Consider the following 17,396-nt stretch of genomic DNA (forward strand, 5'->3'; position numbering starts at 1 on the left):
GGGAGGTGAGAGGTGGAGCTGGGGTTGGTCAGGGCCTGTCGGGGTGGGGGGGGGAGGAGGTGAGAGGTGGAGCCGGGGTTGGTCAGGGCCTGTGGGGGGGGGAGGTGAGAGGTGGAGCTGGGGTTGGTCAGGGCCTGTCGGGGTGGGGGGGGAGGAGGTGAGAGGTGGAGCCGGGGTTGGTCAGGGCCTGTCGGGGGGGGGAGGAGGTGAGAGGTGGAGCTGGGGTTGGTCAGGGCCTGTCGGGGTGGGGGGGAGGAGGTGAGAGGTGGAGCCGGGGTTGGTCTGGGCCTGTGGGGGGGGGGAGGTGAGAAGTGGAGCCGGGGTCGGTCCGGGCCTGTTGGTGGGGGGGGGGGAGGAGGTGAGAGATGGAGCTCGGGTAGGGTGACCAGGTGTCTGGTTTTGGGCCGGAACACCCAATCAAAAAGGAATCCTGACAGGTCCGGTCAGCACAGTGACCAGGCTGTTGAATATCCGGTTTGCAGCGCCACAGCAAGACTGGCAGGCTCCCTGCTAGCGCTGCAGCTCCCACGTCAGGAAGCAGCGGGCATGTCTGGCTCCTAGCCTTGGGGGCTGCCGGAGTGGGGTGGTCCACATGCTGCCCTGCCCACACACAAAGTACACAGCTGTGTAGGGCACCAGGAAATTTGGGGCACAAATTTCCTGGTGCCCTGCACAGCTGCGTGTTGCTCCTGCCCCTGCTCTGCCACTGCCCTGCCTCTTCCCGCCCCCTGCTCCAACCCAGCCTTGCCCCCACTCCCCTGAGGAGTGTGGGCTGGGCTGGGCCTGCACTCACCGGCAGTGCAGAGGCCTGGCCCCAGCCATGCCGCTGGTGAGTGCTGCGGGGAGGTTGCCTGCCAAGCCAGCCCTTCCCCGTGGAAGCCTAGGACCAGCTCCCCTCTCCCCGGAGGCCTGGGGCCCCACATGCACACCCCACGGAGGGGCTGCGTAGGGCCCCAGAATAGCTAGGGACAACACTGCCCGCAGGCATAGCTCCCATTGGCTGGGTCAGGGTAGGGGAGGAACTAGCGTCACTCGCGAGCGCTCAGAAGGCAGCTGTTCAGGGATCGCATGGCGCACGCTTCTTCCGTTGCTGCCTGGCCCTCTTCTCCTCGTGCGGCTGGGCTCAAGCTGCAGCACGTGCCCTGCCGTGAACCACGCGGTCTGGCAGCACCCAGGAGTTGGAGGTATGTGTATCCCCATCTCTGAATGCTGGGAATGGGGGCTGGACTCCCATCCCCCTCACGGCATTCCTCCCCTGTCCCATCCCATCCTGACCCCCACACCTACCCATCCCAGCCTTGTACCCCTTACAGCACTCTCCCATCCATTCTCTCCACCTCCCAGAGCCACCATCCCCATGACCGTCACCCCCAACACCCCTGCATTCCCATCCACCCCACATACCCCCCCATACCTCCTCCTCTCTCCTTCACTGCCCCCTTTCACCCACATCCTGCTCTCATCCTTCGCCTTTTCCCATCCCCATCCTCTCTCCTCCACCCGCACCTTTTCCCCTCCAGCCACCCTCCTCCCTTTCCTGTTGGATGATTTAGGCAGCCCCTGGAAAAGTGTATGAAAAAGTGTCTCTGTGTAGGCAAGTGTGCGCATGCATGCATTCATTGTATGTATGTAAGAAACCATGTGTCTTTGTGTAGGAAGATGCATGTATTGCCACATGTGTGTACCTGTGTGAATAAAATTAGCAGCCAAACTTTGACTTCTATTCCTTTTGCTGGCTTGCACACACACAAATTGATGACATAAAATGTGTGTGTATTCATTTCATAACAAGTTTTTAAAAGAGAAACATTTATTTTAGAATTCCTATTATTTCTTAAAAGGTGACTGTTGTTGACTAGTAATTGCAGAAGAGCCAATGTATCATACATTTCTCCCCCCTTTTGTCTAGCTACGTACAGGGTCGGGGGTGGGGGAAGTTGGAGCTTGGGGTGGTGGTGAGAGGTGGAACTGGGGTTGGTCAGGGACTGGGGGGGGGGGCAGGTGAAAGGTGGAGTTGGAGTTGGTCAGAGCCGAGAAGAAAGGTGGAGCTCAGGTTGGTCAGGGCCTGTCATGGGGCAGGGAGTGAGAGGTGGAGCTGGGGTTGGTCAGGGCCTGTCGGGAAAGGTGAGAGGTGAAACGGGGGTGGTCAAGACAGCTGAAGAAATTCAGACATCTGCACGCAGATTGCGAAGCGGATGCTAAGCCTGGGGCACAGCGGTATTGGGTGAAAGAAAAGGAACATTGGCAGGCATATCAGAAGGCAAGGGAAGACAACAAAGCTGAGGCCACCCCACAGACCTGCCACTTCTATAATTAATAGCATGCCACACTTGGTGGGGACAATGCCAGCCTCCCAAATCTAACTGTGGACACTTTGCATGAGCCAGGTACAGGGAGCCCTGCAGTACGCAGTGGGGCTGGGAGGACAGGACACCAAAGAAGATGCAAACCATGCCTGCCAGGTGAGCACAGCAGATGAAAGGGATGGGATCTCAGTAAGTGTATAGATGCTTTATTCCTTATAACCCTGTTTGTTTCCCTTTTCAGTGACAAAAACCTACTCCCTTCCTTCTGCCTCCTTTCTTTTCTTCTTAAAAATGGTGCCCATCCATGCATCTAGTGAGCAAAGGCATAAACCTTTGATTCCCCAATTTATTTGTAAAATGTTTGAAAATAAATGCAAAAACAGTCCACATCTGATCATGGTCATGTTTTTCTAATCAGCAGCCTTTGGCACAGTGACCTTGAAAGGTGCCCCTTCCACACCAGTTGAAAGTCTGACTGACATCAGGCAAAAAAAGAAGCAAACTAGGAAGGATATCCTCTGTGAGATCCTCCAGTCCTTTACAGCCGTGAACAGAGGCTGGAGGGGCTGAATGTACAAGATCATGGAGGACTAAGAACTGCTGGAGGAGAGTCAAATGGACTGAGAGGGATGCACTATGATATTATGGCTTTGATCAGGTAACAAACACAGATGTTGCAGAATATTACTAAGTTACATGTCCAAAGATCTCAAACACAGCAGCCCGTGAAATCCATGAAAGTATTCCCTGCACTCCCCAATGTAATAGATAGCAGCATGGCATCAACCCTTACCCCCTACCACTCCACACCAAAGGAAAACAAGGAGAACCATGACTACACCTACACTCGCCTGTGATAGCCACAGGATCATTTGCAAAACACACCACAGTACCTTTGTGTTTTAACATGTAAACGTGTAAGCCAGAGGTCTGAATGAGCTCTCTCCTGCCATCTATTGATGAACTGGAGGAAAAGACCTCATGAACAGACCTTATTTGCATAGACCCACCTGCTCTGCCAAGATGATCGCTTGACATACCTGCTTTTCCAAAGTGATGGATTTTGGCTGTTTTAGGTTAAAATTCACACAAGTCATAAAAGCAGCTGTAATGAAATGTTACCTCTATTGTATGACTAAAGGACAGCAGAACTGTATTTAATATGCCCCAATTGAGGGGGTCACCATAACTAACTTCACTTGCTAAGCATAGGGTAATAAGCCACATGCAACTGCAAGACAAATTTTCTTACCTGGTCTTCAAGGGGTCTAGCTCCCATTTGATGAGTCTTTTTTTAGTGTTTTAAGATAGAGCTCATTAGAATCAATTCAGAAACTTCTTTCTTAGTAACTACGAGAGCTGATATGCTGATTTAGGAATTGGGCCTTAGGCCTGGTATGAGGACAGTGTTGTGGTGAAAGACAATGCAGAAGAGGTAGTAGTAGTGAGGTTCTCTACTACCCAGTGAACTCACTAAGGTCTGAAACAACTAAGAACTGGACTAGGTGGTGGAACATCAGAATGCAGTATTATAGCTAAAAGCGGCATGGTGAAAGATATAGCAGTAGCATCAAAGGTACCCTTTACTTAGCAAATCCTAAAGTTGTGATTACTGATAGCTGGGCTAAGTGGTTATGGTGCTGTAGGACCGGACAGGACCAAGGACATTGCAGAGCAGCAGAGAAAGCAACAAGAAGTGTCAAAGGCAGTGGCAGCAAAGCAACAGCAGTGGATGCAGCTGGAGGTCAACCCATCTGAGTGCACCCCTGGACTCAGGGATTTTGCTCACCTTGGACAACCAACCCATGATTGGGGTACGGCAGAGGGAAAGGGGCAGTGGTGCATTAAAGAGATATTTGTTCATTGTTATATGCAGGGTTGCTGTAGCTGAGTCGGTCCCAGGATATTTGGGAGACAAGGTTAGTAAGGTAATATCTTTTATTTGGGCCAATAAAAGATCTCACCCACCTTGTCTATTTGTCCATTGGACTTTCACCCCGCGAGGTAGGACACTGAGGCAAAGGACTACTGCCAAAGGTAATGCAGGATGTGTATTTGCAGACTTAATCAAGTATCAATAATACTTAAGTTTGCATACTTAATCATTGTTGCTGTATTCCCTCTCCCCTTAAAAAAAGTCTTTTTTGTTGTTGTTATTGTACACAGACTCAGTGCTTGCAGGTGGGGAAGTATTGCCAATTAGAGCTGCCTATTGCATTTCCCAGATATCTGAGTGGGAGTTGAAGCCTGTTTTGTAATTTTAAGAGGAATCCCTAGACATTGACCGCAGCCCTTGTTGCTGCTGACACCATCTGGCAGAAGGGTTATAAAGTTTTTTTTTTATCTTGGTTTTTATAAGTACCCTATTTGAACTTTAACTTTGTCTCCTGTTTATTTGCACACAATAAAATTACATTTTGTGAAATAAGCTATATTAAGGTATACAAGCATAAATGCCACATTACAAAAAGTAGGGGTTTTAATGAATCACAAATTGAGAGTCAACACTGTGATTCAGTTGTGAAAAATGCTAATATCATTTTTGGGTGTATTAATAGGAGTGTCATATGTAAGATGAAGGAGATAATCATCCCACTCTACTTGGCACTGGTGGAGCCTCAATTGGAGCTGTCCAATTCTGGGTGCCACAGTTTAGATGTGGACAAATTGGAGAGAGTCCAGAGGAGATCAAACAAAAATGAAAAGGGGTTTAGAAAACTTGACTATGAGGAAAGGTTTAAAAAAAACTGGGCATGTTTAGACTTGAGAAAAGAGAACTGATGATGGACCTGCCAACCATCTTCAAATATGTTAAGGGCTATTATAAAGAGGATAGTGGTGATCAGTTGTTCTCCATGTCCACTGAACGTAGGACAAGAAGTAATCTGCTTAATCTGCAGCAAGGGTAGTTAGTACTCAGTTTAATAAGCCCTACATTTCTTTGCTATGGATGAAAACAAGTGCTTGTCCTAATCAAAGTTACTCCACATACTGTTAGGGTACAAGATGAGTTTTCTGGAAAGTTACAAGTAAATATCTTCATTAGCTCTGCACAAATTGTTAGGACCCTCATGTCATTGAGCACTTTATGCCCATGGCATTATTGGTATTCTGTAAAGTATAATTAATTGGTATCAGTGTTGGTCTCTGGAGATAATGTTGTAACGTGAAACCAGATAGAAAGACATTTAGATAATTAAAATATTACAACAAATTACATTGCTTAACAAAAGATCAAACGCATAGAAATCAAAAAGTGTTAAAGGTGTAGGCATAGAGTATGTGCCATTCAAAGCTGGGTTATTCTAATCTAAAATACTTGCAATATGTTTAACTTGTGTGTGTGTGTGTGTGTGTGTGTACTGAAGCATAATTTTTCCTCTATCAAGAATGCAAATTGTTTAATATCACTGAACAGTATTTGCTACACTAGTTAGAATGTTCTGATGTTACTCAGAATTACTTTTTTTTTTATGGAATTTTTCTTGTTTTGCTATTTTGGAAAGAAGATCCAGTTTTCATTTACCATATGTTTTTTTTCCTCCACATAACTACTTCCTATTTCATCCTGCCCCCAAAATGATGGACCCTTCCTATAACTACACTGTCCAGGGTTTAGAATGGAGAGGAGAGATATCACATCTGAAGTATTGTAGCTTCATGACTGGATGTTTTTTGCCCCCTCTTTAAATTTCTCCTCACTTTCTGTTTCATTCATACCAGCCTAGGATTTGTAAATCAACAGGAACCAGATCCCTTCCAAGCACTACTTTCCACAAAAATTGGTCAACAGGGGCAAGCAGGATAAAAATAAAAAGCACTCCCCTTCCTCTGTGGAGCTGTGTGTGTGAACTACACATTTCCCAATCTTGCTGGCCTCTGAACTGAAATACTTTGATTAGGAGTTCAGCTCAGAACCCTCTCTGGGCTAGAGCTTACATTTATATCTCAACTAGAGATGATGCAAACATTCACTGATAACTGGATTCATCTCTACTCAGCGGGGGTAGGTTAGGTGTTGCAGTCCTATGAAAATATTACAGGTTTCAGAGTAGCAGCCGTGTTAGTCTGTATTCGCAAAAGAAAAGGAGTACTTGTGGCACCTTAGAGACTAACAAATTTATTAGAGCATAAGCTTTCGTGAGCATGCATCCGATGAAGTGAGCTGTAGCTCACGAAAGCTTATGCTCTAATAAATTTGTTAGTCTCTAAGGTGCCACAAGTACTCCTTTTCTTTTTATGAAAATATTAGTCTCTGCTATGCTTTTCTTGCTGCATATGAACTAGAACTCTAGATTTCCATACTAAAAAATCTAGGCATGCTAATGTTTCACTTTGGTTCTCCTTTCTAACTAATCTACCAAAATCTTAATATTAACCTTTACCCGCATTAAATATTCGTATACCATGGACCTGATCTTGCATCTGTTTGAAGTCAGTGTCAAAGTTCTCAGTTACCTCATTGGTACATGATCAAGCTCCATAGGGATCAATACTTCTTTGTATGATGCATCTAAACAAATGTTGTGGATCTGCATGAATCTCAGCACTCTCTATTTACTACTTGTTATATCTACTCTTAATATTAATAGTACTGCAGTATCTTTGAGAGGCACCTCTATGTCAAAATGCATAAGGGATATTCCTTGCCCCAAAGAGCCTATAGTCTATGTAGACAAACCAACTAAAGGTGAGAGGGTGAAAGTACTATAGTAGAATTAATCAGATTTCATAGCTGGGGAACTGAGGCACATAAAGATTATGTAATTTGCCCAAGGTCATGCTAGATGTCTATGATAGAACTAGGAAAACAATGTAGATCTCCTAAGTCCCAATCCAATGCCTTAACTACAAGGTCATTCTTTCTCAGCTTTTCTGTGCTTACTGCATTATTGAAAATCCTCTAAAAATAAACACTTTTTTTAAAAAGTATCTATTTGCATCAAGGTTTCTGGCATTAGCATTCAGCACTGCTGCCACAGAGAGAAGAAATAGACATGAGATAAGACACATGAAGATGAAAGATGAGAGAATGTTAACATACTTCCTTTATCTCTCCTGTCACTGAATCACACTCGCAATAGAGCCTAAATTGAGCAACTAGCCTGTAAGATGTTTTGCTGCCGGTTTTGCAGTGACACAGAATCAGTTAAGCTATCTGTTTTAGACACGTAGAATGTGTGTTCTATATTTGCTGGTAGCCAGCCAGTAGGTAGATTTTGTAGAATGGACAAAGTTAATGAGACAACTGTTTCAAAGAAAGAAAAATGTCACATCATTTTCCATAACGATGCTGGAGCCAATCCCTACTCTCCCAATGGACTATTGCCCCTAACTATTTTCCAGTCCTTCTGACTCTAGAGATTACTTTCAGATTCTTCCATTTTTTACAGCTGGCTAATCAATAGTTTGCACTGTAATGACAGCTCTTTTTTCTCAAGTTGGCAACTGGCATCTCTGTCTTGCAAAAGAGAGATTTTTGATAGTGAATATGCTGGTGAGTATACCAGTAGCAGCAGAAAAGGTGTTAACATGCTACCTCAAGGTTGGTGGTAGAACCAGAAGAACCTGTAGAACGTGTGAGATTGGGCTCACAGGAGAGTTGATGATCAAATCTCTGTTCTGGACTTTTTCCTTTTCTCCATTATGTTTGATGTTTTTGAAGTAGAATTTTGTTATAGATTATTAGGTAGAGCTCTGAAATATTGGCTCTGAAAATGAAAACACTTAACTTGCCCCTTTTTAATATGTAGAGCTACTGTGAATAAAAGGAGAAGTTTGTGCTAAAGAATGTTGTGTTAGTTAAAACTTGTCAAAGTTGAGCATGAAGTTGACACTTTTTTTGTAAATTTTGCATAAGATTTTCACAGTGCATTTTTGAGACTTCTACCTAATCAATCTAGTGCTCCTGTCATTACAGGGTGTAATCTAGATGTGACTTTTGAGTATGGTTGATTGAAACTGGTCACATGGTTTAATTCATATAGTTCTGGTTCTCTGATTGTCAGAGCCTATCTCTGGAGGGTTAGCAGAAGCCATTTTGACTTCTCTTAGAGAGAAGATGTAATGCTCCACTCTGTAATACTCAGCAAGATGTTGTTTGTACATTTTGTTAATTAAAATTAAAAGGATAAAGCTTGGGAACTGATTTTCAGTTTACCGGAGAAACGTGTTGTTCAAGTTTAAATAATTCATAAATCTCACATGTTTTGATTATTTATTAAAATATGACAAAGGTAACCTAACAGGAGTTTTCTGCATATGGCATGCTGCTGCTGCTTCATCCTAGCTGTGAGGGATTTCCACAGATCAGCAAAAACATGGACAGGACAATCATTATCATGAGGTCCTGTAAGATCTTAGCCACTTTAGCTGCTTCTCTGGCTCTGGTACTTGGCATAGTATTTTCTTAAGGAGATCCAGATGCCAGGTGGCATTCCTAGCCACCAGAAGAAGCAGGAACTGGTGATACAGAGGAATTCTGCACTATATGTGTCAAATACTTTATGAATAGCGTGTTGTGAAACAAGAGTTTGTAATACTCTCTGTCCAGGTTCAGGAGAACACCAGTTTTCACTGGTATCTGCAAAGTTGTTTCTTATGCAGCATATGTTATTATCTTATAGGCATTTGATGATAGCACAAACCTGGTGAGTGGTGATTATGCTGGTATCAGCCAACTACCCTTCTTCCTAGTGGAGAAAAAGATTTTTTCCGTGATTCAGCAATATGAGTAGGCAGATGACAAAACGGTGCTATCGCTATTGAAGGACATGTAGTACATGCTACAGAATAATTGAGAAAACAGCAACATGCAGAAAGTACTATATCATTTCTGTCTACCTTGATCTACAATTTTAAAACACCATGACAAATTGTGGAGGGCAGAGAAGAAATATGATGTCTGAGAAGATGAGTGAGATGGGTAAACATGCAGGTATGAGAGGGAAGATGATTGTTGAAAGAAAAGGGGGCAAAAATGTGCCCGCTGACAGAGGGGAAAGAGAGAAGAGAAGGGCAGGGCAAGTGTTAAGAGAGATGGCCAAAGTATAGTAGAAAATATACATGGAAAGATAGAGTGGAAACTGAATACAGAAGATTAATAGATTTTTAAAACCACAAGGGAGAAACTTTAAGATATGTATAGATTACAAAAATAATCCAGTTAATCACTTTCAATTTAATTAATTAAATGAGGTGTCATTTTATGTGCTTTGAAAAAGTGCTCTAACACATTTTGGACATTTCCCCTCCATGTTGTGTCTGGCAAGGATTGGTTACAAACTGTTGGAAAACTATTTCAAACCTAATTATGAGCCTCAGTATAGACAGGGCCTGGCACAGAATACAGACTTGTGAGGGTAGGAAGGAAAGTGTTCAGTTTTTTATGTGAAAGCACTCACCATGATGAATCTACAGGAAGAGCCCTTCTGAGATTAGTTTACGTTTCAGCTACCTTCAAGATCAAAGGTGGGCAAACTTTTTGAGCTGAGGGCCACATCTGGGTGGGGAAATTATATACACGGCCGGGGCAGGGGGTTGGTGTGCGAGAGGGAGTGCAGGGTGTGGGATGGGTTGCGGTGTGCAGGAATGGGCTCGGGGCAAAGATTGGGGCAGAGGAGGGGGTCTCAGGGAAGGGGGTTGGGGTGCAGGAGGGGTGCGGAGAGCGGGAGGGGGCTCAGGGCAGGGGTGCAGGAGGGTGCAGCGTGCAGGAGGGGGCTCAGGGCAGGGAGTTGGGGTGTAGGAGGGATGGAGGTGCAGGCAGGGGGCTTAGGAAAGGGAGTTGGGGGGCAGGGTGCAGGAGGGGTTCGGGCTCTGGCCCAGCGCCGCTTACCTAAAGCGGTGGTAGTGGCACGCACCGGGGCCAGGGCAGGCTCCTTGCCTGCCCAACCTGGCCCCACGTGGCACTGCTCCAGGAAGCGGCCGGCATCATGTCCCTGCGTTGCCTGGAGCGGTGCCTGGAGGCCAGGGCAACTTATGGAGCCCTCTGTGCCTTCCCTGGGCCCAGGGACGTGGTTCCAGCCACTTCTGAGAGCAGCAGGGAGGCTGCAACACCACGGCGGGCAACAGTTTGCCCACTCCTGCTCAAGATCCTTCTGCCTTCCACCACTGAAGAAGGAAAGAGAGATTATTACACTGTAAGTTCCTTGGATAGGGCCTGATTTGCACCTTATGCACCCCTGGGCACAGCATCTTCAGCACTCCCCCTGCCTACAGCTGACCTTCGTATTGCACCGAGTTTTAGAGAGGTAAGACACCCTAGAACACCAGTGCCCATAGGCACGTCCTTACTGTGCCTAATTGGAAATCCAGCCCTGGATAGGGACTGTCTTTTTCTAGTGACTGTACAGCATCACGCACAATGGAGTGCTCGTCTATGACTAGATTCTGGGTGCTACAGTAATACAGATTTATAATTAATAAAAACACAGCATAGCATTTCTTCACGTGGCTCAATTAACTAGGCACCAGATAACCTTGATGGTGATAAGCCAGGGTCTGTTTTTGTCTATATACTGTCACTATAGCTAGTCAAACTGTTATGCAAAGTGAAACATAAGTGAACTAATAATATTATGAACAAACTCAGCTCATCAAAAAGTGATTATGTATAATTACAAAATAAAAAGCAAGCACCAGGAAATGTACATGGCAAACTAAAACTTCATAATTTTATTGCTGTAAATCTCATCCTCACTTCCTCCACATAGTACCAATGAGTCACTGTCTTATGTCTAGATTAATATACAAGGTTTTAGGGGCAAGCAGTGTGGCTTTGCTCTTTCTGTAAAGCACCTTCTATATTTGGGTGATGTAGTGGGGCAGCTGCCCCACTCCTGCAGAACAGAGGATAAAAGCAGCATTGGAGTGAGAAGGGCTGCAGCTGTGAAAAGCTAGGCTGATTGGAGAAGCAGCCACAGCTTGGGCCATGCCCCATTCAGGCCACAGCTGGCCCTATAAGAGGGCTGTGGGCCAGAAGCAGAGAAGTCTTTCTCTAGCAGTTGAGAGAGAAGGATCTGGCTGCTTGGGAGAAAAGGGTACCTGGAGTGGAGCAGGGCTGGGGAGAGGCCAGAGGAGCTGGGGTACTCTAGCCTGGCAACTCCCTAGGCTGAGACCTGGCTAAAGGTCTGTGCAGGTATTGGGGCTGGGAGGTGCAGCCCGGAGATAGGCAGATGCAGCAGGTCCAAACCCCCCTTCCCAGTGATGAGTGGTTTAGACTGCAGTCTGCCCCAGTGAGCGGGGGTTAGATGATGACTGGCAGTAGCCACTGAGGCAAGATGGGGATAGAGGGTTGGGAGGGGAGACCCGAGTATGGGTATACTTCACCCCAAGGTAAAGGGGCACTGGGGTCCAGGAGGGACATAGGGAGCCAGTGACAGGCGACACTGGCCTGCAGAGGGCGTGCCTTATGCTGGAAAGCTAATTCCCAAGATGACCAGCAGGAGTGCCGCACCAGTGAGTTGTTGCATCACTACAGGTGATAGGTAACAACAAATGCTAGATTTGAGTTCAGAAAATTGAGCAGGAGAAACCATTCAAACTGAATTTTGAATCCAGAGGGCCTCATTCTTCTCTTATCCTTTTTGACTGCTTTTGCACTACTATCTTTTCTCCTCACAAACTCGCATGTAGATTTCAACTCTTGTCTGCAAGGGAGGCATAGAGCAGAGGCTAGGCAGATACACCACACATCTCACCCCCCCCCAGCAGAATTTCCAAGGAAAATGATAAAATGGCCTAAGGTTGTATTATAAGATCAAGCAGCTTGACTGGCTTGTTTAAAAAAAAATGCATCAGGCTAACAGAATTAAATGTATATGAATTATTAACACTCACAAAAAGAAGGCAGAGGATAGAATTCAAACAAAAGAATATGGGAACTATATTTTTGTTACTTGTTCCAAGATAATATTCTTTTATAGTCCTCTCTTATGAGTTTCTTTGTGGGTTAAATCTTTCTTTATACACTATGGAACAGCTTCAACTGTAGAGATTGAGGAAGCCCCACATCATATCCTGTACCACATTGCTTAGAGATTCTCGTGACCCTCTTCAAATCTTTTTTTCCCCCTCCTCAGGCAAAGGCAGGAATTGATCCTTGGTCTCCTTTGTCTCAGATGAGTACACCGACTACCTGGCTAAAAGTTATAAGATCAACAGTGGTAGTGACTCCGCTACTAGCTAGATTTTGATTTGGACTTGATCACGTAGGTAGCCTCTAAGCACCCTTACTGGATTAGGACTCGCATGTGAGACAGATAGTGAATGATTATCTTCCCCCAGTTCATGGATCTCATTGGGGCATAGGCAGGAAATAGGTGCCCAGATGCCTTAAGTGAGGCAGCAGTGCACATGCCCAAAGCCAGAAACTTAGGTGCTAAGGGAAATCTTAGTGCAGTAATTTTGAGTTAAGTGAGTTTAGGTGACTCCAGTACTAGGCAGCAGCTGAGTGAGAGTTTTGTGGATGACAGTGAGCCTAAAATGGGAACTTAGGTGCCTAAATATTTTTGTTGATCTGGGCCACAGTCCCTACCTCATGATGTGTAATCTAAATCCACTGGATTGTTTTGTATGCCTGCTTTTGATATCACCCCTCTGCTGTGGCCCCCTTCACACTAGATTAGCAACCCGAAAGTACCCAAAACTGGCTTAAATCCCTACTCACCACTGGGGATTATCTTTGGGATGGGAGCTTCTTTGGGCACCATGAGACTGATGGAATGGGTGTGAGCAGGTATGTCCTTTAGCTCTTCTGGGGTGGCCGAGCATCCATAAGGAAGTGTTCAAAGCTGCCATAAATTAGAGTAACACCAAGCAGTGCTTTAATGGACAGAATCTGTCACAACTCTAGTTGGGCTCAGAATTCAGAAGGCATAAAGATGGCTTAAAGCCACCTTTCCCCACTCCACTTTACTGTGCTTCCTGAGCCATTCTCACTAAATCATATGGCTGTATCGGCAAACACCTAATCTAAAGAAGCCCCATTTGATGGTCTAAAGATGAAATAATGATTTATAATTGACTTTTTTGTGATATCTGTGATCATTTACCACAGGGATATAAAATAATTCCCTTTGCTGATGCCTATTTGCCAGACATAATAAAACTCACTATGTTGCAAGGAGGCCTATCATGTGGCTTGTGTTTTCCATAGATTGGAAAACAGCAAGAGGTAATTTAAATAAGTGTTAATATTAAAAATTCCTAGTTCCTCAGCCAGGAGGCTAAGGAAGATTTAATATAAGAGAAGAAAGCTCCAAAGAAAACAAAATTAAACAAATGAGTTTTTGAAAGTCTAAACTTACAAGGTCTCTCTCTTCAACTATTATCACTATCAGATAAAACCAGTGAATCTTCATATGTAAATATATCAATACTAGCATTTTTTGTTGGGATGTTTATCTTGAGCCTAACAGGTTGTGGAAGTGGAAAAAGGGATAAAGGGAATTTGAGTGCAGACATCTTAGTTTTCTTAGGAATAGAACAAGTCAGGCTAACTCTAATAACGCGAGTCTTTAAGGCAGGGTCTGGGCAAGTGGGAAGCGAGTTGGAAAACTGTAAGAGATGCTTTTTTGACCTTGTGTTAGATAAGAAGAATGCAGACTGTAGCAGGAACTGCTTTCAAAGCAAGATATCAGGAAGGAATATATATAAACAAGACGCAGCAGTTGATCATTTGTATGTAACAAAAGGTATAAATGCTTGCCCTAATTGTTTATCGGGTGGCAACCTGCCTAGGGAGGGGGAATCCTTGTCCATGCGCACTCTCCCCCTTGCAATTGCTTGAGAATAAATTGTCTCTGACTTGTTGCGCAAACAACCTAAGAGTGAAGACTGCGTTTTCTTCCACAAGGTGAATGGCAGTGGGTTTACTTGCTTTTTCATTTTCAAAAGAAGCTAGAGTGGCTCACTGTCTCTTTATTAAACAGTACTGTATTCTACTGTTAGTGATTCACTGCTAATTAACTAAAGGGAATATATGTAGTAACAATAGCACAGAAGGTAGTCCTGGATCATGTTATATTTGAAACTCCTCTATTGTGCATTTTAAAACTGAAAAATAGAGATCCCAAATTACCTCAGCAGTATTTCAACATTCATGGTCATAGTTCAAAGGTTACAAATAGACACAGGACATTTTTTACCATCTCAAAAATGGCGTTGTTTTCTCACTCTTTATCACTAGAAAACACACTGGTTTGTTCCTGTATGTTGAACTGATAGCATTGATTTGGGTTTGTTATTCACTAAAAGCATTTTTAAATTAATAAAACGTATGGTCAAACTTTTAAAATGTCTTTAAATTTTGTATGTGTATTTGAATCTCCAGTTATTTTATGCACACAATTAAATATTAGTGCATGTAAATGAGGTAGCTGGGGTCTAATTCTTCCATATGCCTTAAAATCCCTTAGTAAAAATTTTTTTATATACAAATGTGGTAATTATAAATATGTCATAATTCTTCTCCTTTTTCTCTCTTCCATCTAGCTTTGTTGAATGGGTATTTTAGATTAATGCCTTATAAAACTCTTTTGAGTGATTCTAGTAGTTGTTAAGTGCACTATGATAATTCCTTGACTTGCATTTAGGGTTGCCAACTTTCTAATCACACAAAACTGAACACCCCTGCCCTGCCCCTTCTCCAAGGCCCCACCGCTTGTTGCTCCATCCCCCTCCCTCCATCGTTCATTCTCCCCCACCCTCACTCACTTTCACTGGGTTAGGGCAGGGAGGTGAGTGCTCCAGCTGGGGGTGTGGGTTCTGGGGTGGGGCTGGGGATGAGGTATGGGAGACGGTTCCAGGCTGGGGCAGGGAGTTGGGGTGCGGGGGGGGCGGGTGAGAACATAAGAATGACCATACTGGGTCAGACCAAAGGTCCATCCAGCCCAGTATCTTGTCTACCAACAGTGGCCAATGCCAGGTGCCCCAGAAGGAGTGAACCTAACAGGTAATGATCAAGTGATGTCTCTCCTGCCATCCATCTCCACCCTCTGACAAACAGAGGCTAGGGACACCATTCCTTACCCATCCTGGCTAATATCCATTAATGGACTTAACCTCCATGAATTTATTTAGGGAATTTATCTGAGGACTCCGGCTGGGGTGCAGGCTCTGAGGTGGAAGGGGGATGAGGGGTTTGGGCTGCAGGTGTTGGTGATTTTTATACACAAGTGAGTCTAAATGTTTAGAATAAGGTTTTTAAATGGTTTCCCCTCATCAATATGGACTTTGATGTTTTTCAAAATGGAGTCAAATCTCCATTTTGTCCCCAAAGGCAGGAAAATTAAGGCGCCAAAGCTGTGGCGCGAGAGCTGGTTCAAACCAGTTGGGACTGGCTTGTAACTGCCATCCCCTCAGAACTTTCCCGCCACTCACTCTTTATAAGGAACTGTGCCACGTCAGCATGGGGCTGTCCGTCCAGGAGACAGCCCGTGTGCGGTCGGGCTTTTGCGCGGGTCTCTGGATCAAGAGCTGTGAAGGATCCAGTGACACCATCAACTTACCTGCCATCCAGGGTCCTGTGGTCCCCCATCCGGCAGCTTTGGTCCACCAGCTTGTCGCCATCCTGCAGCCGAGATCCAGTGTTCCTCCCCAAAGGCCAGCGTTTGGCCCGAGGGTAGAGGTCCTGGACCCACCACTCACTTCCATCTGACCTGCCCATAGATGACGTCAGATTAGCAGTAGGCAATACAGGGGATTTGATTTGTTTTGTTGTTGTTGTTGTTGTTGCCTGGGGAGGGGTCTATTGGGCCTGAGCTTCAAGCTCCTTTGTTGCAGTCCACTGTTTGCTGGGTTTTTATGTGTTTGCGTGTGGTTGTCCCCTTGCCCTTTTCATGTAACCAACTCTTAATATAACGTTTACCTGTTTCAAACATAATTTTTGTGTCTCCTTTTCTTTCTTACACCACACTTGTGAGGGAGGGTGGGACACAAGAGCTGCTTCCTCAGGTGATAGACCCTGATAGCAAGTCCAAGAACCTGTACCTGTAAAAGGGAAAGAGAGGCACATTGGGGTTCTTTTAGTTTTGATTTTTCCCTGGTTACACAGGAGGGGGCTCTGGGCTGGGGAAGGGAGTTGAGGTGCAGGGGAGGTGAGGACTCTGGCTGAGGGTGTGGGCTCTGGGATGGCACCAGGGATGAGAGGTTTGGGGTGAAGGAGGGGGCTCAGGGCTGGGGTTGGGGTGTGGGAGGGTGCAGGATCTTGGCAGCATTTACCACGGCTCCCAGGAAGCAGCAGCCAGGTCCCTACAGCCCCTAGGCGCATGGGCGGCCAGGGAGGCTCCACACACTGCCCTCGTTCCTGCAGGCACCGCCCCCCGCAGCTCCCATTGGTCACAGTTTCTGGCCAATGGGAGCTGTGTGCCAGCACTAAGGGCAGGCGTGGCACACGGAGCTGCCCTGGCCACCCATGCTCCTAAGGGCCACAAAGAAGCCTGCCTTAACCCCGGGCCCACACTACACTGCCGACCAGACTTTTAACAGCCCAGTTGGTAGTGCTGGCCGGAGCGGCCAGGGTCCCTTTTCGACCGGCTGTTCTGGTCAAAAACGGATGCCTGGCAACCCTATTTGCATTAAAACAGGCAAAGTTGAAGCAGACTGTGCTCTACCATGTGTATTGGAGTACTAATCTTTAACAATGCTTCCTATGTTACTCCTGGATCTCTACTGGACAGACTATAACTTGTGCCAAATTGTATGGCTCTGTAACATGAACGTATGTTAACTAGAATAAGAATGCTAAATGTTGAATTCAGGCCTATCCAGGGGGAAGACTAAGGCACTAATCCACTATATTACTTATCAGAAGCTGTGGTTGTGGATAGCTAATCCTCGGACATGTCTGACTGTGTTTGATCCCGATGGCTGCAACACGAGGTTTCAGATCACATTTTATGATGTTTCTTGTGCCAGTTGCTCAGTACCTCCTCCCAGCTGAAAATACAGGATTATTATTATTGTCTGGAGGGAAGAAATAAAACCTGTCTATTTGTACTGCTGGCTAGAAATATTTCTGAAAGCAGCTGCAGTTGTGTCCAAGATGGAAAAAGAAGGGGGGGAAATATCAGTAATATAAAAGCTGCAATA

At 45.3% G+C, this 17,396-nt stretch overlaps 1 long non-coding RNA gene across 2 annotated transcripts; it reads left to right on the top strand.

The window, feature by feature from the left end:
* The first annotated feature begins 364 nt into the window (after window positions 1–364).
* LOC119851638 lies at window positions 365–16,183 on the top strand. Of its 2 annotated transcripts, none has more exons than XR_006278896.1 (4): window positions 365–1,184; window positions 2,725–2,964; window positions 12,386–14,170; window positions 15,697–16,183. It is a non-coding gene; the product is annotated as an uncharacterized LOC119851638 (long non-coding RNA). The 2 variants fall into 2 exon arrangements; XR_006278895.1 differs by having other exon boundaries at window positions 12,386–14,160.
* The last annotated feature ends 1,213 nt before the right edge of the window (window positions 16,184–17,396 follow it).

The sequence above is a fragment of the Dermochelys coriacea genome, chromosome 2 (assembly GCF_009764565.3).
Source record: "Dermochelys coriacea isolate rDerCor1 chromosome 2, rDerCor1.pri.v4, whole genome shotgun sequence".
Lineage (NCBI taxonomy): Eukaryota > Metazoa > Chordata > Testudines > Dermochelyidae > Dermochelys > Dermochelys coriacea.